The following is a 7,015-nucleotide window of genomic DNA, read 5'->3' as shown; positions in this document are numbered from 1 at the left end:
CTAAGGTGTGCCTGACCTAAGCCATGATATTTTCAATAACCTCATATGCATGTGAAAGTTGGACAGTGAATAAGGAAGATCATAGAAGAATTGATGCTTTTGAGTTATGGTGTTGGAGGAGAGTACTGAAAGTGCCATGGACTGCCAAAAGAACCAACAGATCTATGCTGGAAGAAGTGCAGCCAGAATGCTCCTTGGAGGCCAGGATGGCCAAGCTTTGTCTCTCATACTTCGGGTATATTGTCAGGAGGGACCAGTTGCTGGAGAAGGATATCATGTTTGGTAAGGTGTAGGGTCAGAGAAAAAGAGGAAGACACCCAGGGACATGGATTGGCAAAGTGGCAGTGTCAATGTGCTCAAGCATGGCAACAATTGTGTGGTTGGTCCAGGACTGGGCAGTGTTTCATTCTGTTGTGCATAGGGTTGCTATTAGTTTGTATTTACTTGATGGCACCTAACAACAGCAACAAAAAATGACATGGTGCTATAGGATAAATACTGGACTGTGAACCACAAGGTTAATGATTTGGCAATTCAAACCCACCAACTGCTCCTCGGAAACCCTAAGCAGAGTTGCTGAGTCAGAAACAGTTTGATGGCACTTAACAACAGGAACAAATGTCCTGCTGTGGCACTGTAGGATAAGCATCAGACTGCTAACTGCCAGCTAATTGCAAGCTAACTGCAAGTTGGTGGTTCCAATCCACTAGCAGCTCCTCAGCAACACTATTCAGGCTTGCTATAAATTGGAACTCATTTGATTGCACTAAGAATGGACTGTGAATCACAAGGTCAGCCGTTCAAATCTACCACTGTTCCTCGAAACCAGGTACAGCGTTGCTATGCGTCTATGAGTTGTAATTGACTAGATGTCAATAACAACAACAGGGACAAGAGGTACCTGTCGATTCTGGGCAGAGAGTGTCTAAGATCTTTTTGTTGTTGTTGTTGTTGCTGCTTCAAAGACCAACAGACCTGAAGGCATCTGCTGAGAGAGACATCATATATTTCAAAGACAACTGATGTGAATGTGATTAAGGCCAGGCTATTTTACTTTCCAGTCCCTCCCAAAGCCTTGGCATAAAAAAAAGTTTCTAGGACTTCTACAGTCCCTTATTTAAGGGCCAAGGAACCTCACCTCTTACTACAACCCAGAAGGTTCACAGAAGATTATCATTGTTATCCATAATTTCAGTGAAATAGTGCTTTGAGTTATTAAAGTAAATATTATAGAAAATAGAGATGCCTTTACACACCTAAAAGTGTGAACTGACATTCATGATGATTAGACTGTCAAAGGCTGAATATACTACTGTTGTTAGCTGCTGTCATGTTAATTAAGAGTCATAGTGACCCATGCACAGAAGAACGAAATGCTACTCAGTCCTGCACTATCTTCACAATTGTTCCGTTTGAGCCCATTGCTGCTGCCACTGTGTCAATCTATCTTTGGGGGTCTTTTTTCTGCCCCTCCACTTTAACAAGCATGATGTTCTTTTCCAGGGACTGGTCCCTCTTGATAATATGTCTGAAGTTAGAAGGTTCACCATCATGTCTCCTAAGGAGCATCTGGCTGTATTTTTTCCACAACATATTCGTTTGTTCTGCTGGTAGTCCACAGTACTTTTAATATTCTTCTCCAACACCATAATTCAAATGCATCAATTCTTTCCCCTTCTTCCTTATTCATTGTTTAACTTTCACATGCATATGGACCTATTGAAAATAACATGGTTTGGGTCAGGTGCACCTTAGTCCTCAAACTGGCATCTTTGCTCTTGAGCACTTTAAAGATGTCTTGTGTAGCAGATTATCCTAAGACAATATGTCATTTGATTTCTTGTCTGCTTCTTCATGAGTGTTGATTGTGGATACAAGCAAAATGGTGTCTTTGACAACTTTAATTTTTTTCTCCATTTATTGTGATGTTATTTATTGGTCCTGTTGTGAAGACTTTTTTCCCTCTACATTGAACTGCAATCCACACTGAAGACTGTAGGGTTTGATCTTCATTATTTCAAGCCCTCTTCACTTTCAGCAAGCAAGATTGTATTATTTGTATCACAAGTTGTTAATGAGTCTTCCTCCAATCCTGATGTCATATTCTTATTTTTTTGTTGTTGTTAAGTACTGTGGAATTGGTTCTGACACATAGAAACCCTGTATAGAGTTTCCAGTGAGCAACTGGTGAGCTTGAACCACCAACCTTACAGTTCAAACCAACCTTGCAGTGCAGCACATTAACCCACAGCATCACGCCAGGACTTCCTTTTGTTAAGTGCCTTGGAGTTGGTTCTGACGCATAGCGACCCTTTACAGGGTTTCCGAGGCTGTAAGTCTTTACGGGAGCAGAAAGACTCATCTTCTTTCTCCAGTGGAACAGCTGGTAGTTTCGAACTGTTTACCATAAGATTCGCAGCCTGATTCGTAACCACTACGCTACCAGAGCTTTTGTTGTTGTTGTTGTTAAGTGCCGTCAAGTCGGTTCCGACCTATAGCGACCCTGTATAGGGTTTTCGAGGAGTGACTGGTGAACTTGAACCACTGATTTTGCAGTTCAAATGGCTTTGCAGTCTGGCACATTAACCCACAGCCCCACTTCTTTAGAGAGAGATAAATAAAAATATTCTACTAAGTACAGTTAATTTGCATTTTCTAAGTATTGTTTTATTTTTGCCCGCTATCACTTTTTAGTTTATAAAACGAGTCTTGTGATTCTGCACTGACAATTCAATTACATTGACTATTAGAGTCATGAGCCTAAGAGTTAATTGTTCTAATAAGTGTTCAATCATTACTGCCAGCTTGGTGTCTTTCTTTTAAGAGCATCTTTATAGTTCTTCTCACTTCTTACTGCTAGCCAGAAATGTTTTCAGTGCTATGTACAGGTAATGGATCTTTAAATTACCAACATTTAGCCATCTTCTGGACAGGTTTTCTTCATGAGTCAGCAAACAAGCAGCAAATGAGTGCGACATATAAGGACTGCTCTCCAAGCAGTGCATCTTTTACTTTGTGTGAACAAAGTTCCCACTGTCAAACACTTCCTGTGGTCCAGGTTTTGATACCAGGGCATTGAATCATACTGTTGTTTATTCTTAATCCTTAGTCAAAAATTTCGATGTGAATTTTGTTAATATGATGAACTGTATTTTTGCCACCATCAGTCATACCTTGTAGGCACGTGTGTTACTGGCTATTAGGAGCTCTGTCACTAGTGCTTTAGATTTCACAGGGTCACCCTCTAGTGAGTAGATTTCAGTCGTGCTTCCAGACTAAGACAGACAGGAATAAAGGACTGGTGAACTACTTAGGAAAGTTAGCTAATAACAACTCTCTGAGTCAAAGCAGAATACTGTCTGATATAGTGCTGGAAGATACACCCGCTGGTTGGAAGGCAACAATGGACTGAAGTGCACCGGTGATCACGAGGATACTGCAAGACAGGACATCCTTTCCTTCCATTGTACATGTAGCTGTCATGTACAAAAACAACAAATTGTATTTATGCACTTATTTAGAAAATATATTTTGAATGTAAACTATGTGTTCAAAACCCACTGCCATCGATTCTGACTCATAGTGACTGTGTATGGCAGAGTCGAACTGCTCCTTAGGGTTTCCAAAACTGTAAAAATTTATGGCTATCTGTCCAATGCCTAACTTATGGTACAGAATACCATATAAAATGCCAATGCTGCTCTCTTGTAGCTTACTGTTGGCTGGGTGAGAGATAGATATATACGTTATTATAAAAGTGCTATGTTAAAGGCAACAAGGAAGACAACAATGTGCAGAGCTGGGAATTCAGACTGAAAAGAGTTTCAGGAAGCATCCTGGATAGAGTCATATTTAATCTGTGTTTTGAAGTAAGAAATAAGAATTAGTAAGAGAATTAAAAAACAGGGTCTCAATTCAAATGTTCTTTGCTGCATGTTGTTGTTGCTATGTGCCATTAAGTAAGTTCTGACTCTTGGTGACCTTGTATAGAGTTTCTTAGAAGCATCTAGTGAGTTTGAACCACCAACCTTGCAGTTCAAACTGACCTTGAGGTCAAGTACTTATCCTATGGCACCACAACTGTACATAGAACAGTGTCTGGTCACATGTGGCACCATAAAATGATTCTAAATATGGAAATTTGATCTTTAAGAATGATGACTTTGGTGACATTGTTGAAGATGAATTAGGAGCAGAACAAAGCCAGGAGAGAAATATATATTAGCAGCAAATTAAAATAACTTAGATGATAAGTTGTGAGAATCAGAATTCAAACACTAAAAATAGAAAAAACAAAAAACAACTCAGGGGATTAAAACAGTATTAAGAAGGAAGATAATTCATGCTTTAAGGACTGATTGAATGTGGTGGTGAAAAAAGGAAGAAGCCAAGGATGATTTCAGTTTTTCTATTTGAGTAAGTGACTGATTGTGAAATTTGATCATTCACAATATTACTGATTAAGAGGGAGGAACAGATATTAGGGGAGAGATGATGAATGGATATTTGGACTTGTTGACTTTGAGAGACTAATGGAACAGTGAGCATCTGAATATGTAAGTCTGGAGAAAAGAAGAAGTAACTGGACTGTAGGTAAATATTTTGAAAGTTTCAGCATATACAACCAGTTAAAACAAGTTGTTGTGAAGTTTTTTCCAACTCATGGGACCCAGCTGTGTCAGAGTAGAACTGTGTTCTATAGTGTTATCAGTGGCTGAAGTTTTAGAAGTAGGTCACCAGACCTTTCTTCTGAGGTGGCACTGAGCATATCTGAACATCCAACCTTTCAGTTAGTAGCCAAAACATTAACCCTGAGGATTCATAAGATCAACCAAGAATTGCTGGTCAGGGGAAAAGTGAAGATTGTCAATTGTGGATGTATGAGGAACACTGATGTTTAAAGGATAGTCATTTAAAGACCAAAACCCAACCCAACCCACTGCCGCTGAGTTGATCCAACTGAGAGCAATGCTATATAGGGTTTCTGAGACAGTAAATGATTACAGGAGCAGACAGCTTCATCGTTCTCCTGTGCAGCAGCTGCTGGGTTTGAACCACTAACAATGCAATAAGCAGTCTAATGCATGTCATACAATTATTTGAAAAGGGATATGCAAAATAGTTGTCTGATGAGAAGCAAACAGAAAAGTAGGAAGAAAACAGAGAGAGAGTGGAGTCTTAGAGCAAAAAGAAGAAAAAGTTTCAAAAAAAAAAAGAGAGAGAAGATTGGATTTCATAGTGTTCCCTGCTGCTGAGGATTTCTGTAAGATAATCATTGAAAGAGTTTTTGAAACGAGATAATTGGTGAACACAGCAGAATCATTTCAATGCATCATAGCAATACTCATCTGTCAATTTGTCCTACTGTGGTGGCCTGTGTGTTGCTATGATTCTGGAAGCTATGCTACCAGTATTTAAATACCAGAAGGGTTACCCATGGTGGACAGGCTTCAGTTGAGCTTCCAGATGAAGACAGACTATTGAATATGAAACATAATGAAAAGTACCAGAATACGGTCAGAATAGTATGGGAAGATGAGCACCTCAGGTTGGAAGGCACTCAAATTACAACTGGGGAAGAGCGGCCTCCTAAAATAGAGTTGACTGTGATGAGACTAACGGAGTAAAGCTTTTAGGACTATCCTTTGTTAATGGAGCACAACTCAAAATGAAGAGAAACAGCTATAAATGTCCATTAATAATTAGAATATGGAATGCATGAAGTATGAATCTAAGAAAATTGGTAATTGCAAAAAAATGAAATGGGATGCATAAACATCAATAGCCTAGGCATTAGTGAGCGGAAATGGAATGGTGTTGTCATTTTCAATCTGACAATCACATGATTTGCTATGCCAAGAATGACAAAATTGAAGAGGAATGATTACATTCATCATCAAAAAGACCATTTTTAGATCTATGTTGATGTATAATGCAGTCTGTGATAGGACAATATCCATGTGCCTATGATGAAGACTAGTGAATACCTGTATTTTTCAAATGTATACATCAAACACTAAAGCCAGAATGATGAAATTAAAGATTTCTACCAACCACCGCTCGTCTGTAGGTCGTGCTGTGGTGGTTTGAGTTGCTGTGATTCTGAGGCCTCTGACACCGGTATTTTATATAATCAGCAGGGTCACCCATGATGGACAGGTTTCAGATGAGCTTCCAAACAAAGACAGACTAGGAAGAAAGAGTGACGAACTATTTCTGAATCGCTAGTCACTGAAAACTCTATGAATAGCAGAGAAACACTGTCAAATACTGGACCGGAAGGTGGGAAGACACTCAGAATGTGACTTGGGAAAAAAATGCCTCCTCAAAGTAGAGTTGACCATGATGACATGAAAAGAGTTAAGCTTGGGGGAGAAAAGTGCACAGAACCTTCATTTGCTGATGGGCCACAAATCAAAATGAAGAGAAACAGCTGTAAACATCTATTGAAAATCGGAACATGGAATGTATGAAGTATGAATCTGGGAAAACTGGAAGTTATCAAAATGAAATGGAACGCATCAACATCAGTATCTTAGGCATTAGTGAGCTGAAATGGACTGGTATTGGTCATTTTGAATCTGATAACCACATGGCCTACTATGCAGGGAATGAAAAATTGAAAAGGAATGGTGTTGCATTCATCGTCACAAAGAACATATCCAGATCAGTCATGAGATACAATGCTGTAAGTGATAGGCTAATATTCATGCACCTACAGGGAAGCCCAGTTAATACCACTATTATTCAAATTTATGCACCAACTACTAAAGTCAGTGAGGGTGAAATAGAAGAATTCTACTAACGTCTTCAATCTGAAATCGATCAAACGTGCAATCAAGATGTATTGCTCATTACTGGTGATTGGAATGCAAAAGTAGGGAGCAAAGAGGAAGGACCAGTAGTTGGAAAATTTGGACTTGGTGATAGAAATGATGCTGAAGAACAAATGATAGATTTCTGCAAAACAAATGATTTATTTCAAATACCTTCTTTAGACAACATAACAGATGAC

Source organism: Chrysochloris asiatica, unplaced genomic scaffold (genome assembly GCF_000296735.1).
Source record: "Chrysochloris asiatica unplaced genomic scaffold, ChrAsi1.0 scaffold00193, whole genome shotgun sequence".
Taxonomy (NCBI): Eukaryota; Metazoa; Chordata; class Mammalia; order Afrosoricida; family Chrysochloridae; genus Chrysochloris; species Chrysochloris asiatica.
Note: the sequence above shows the minus strand (reverse complement) of the source record.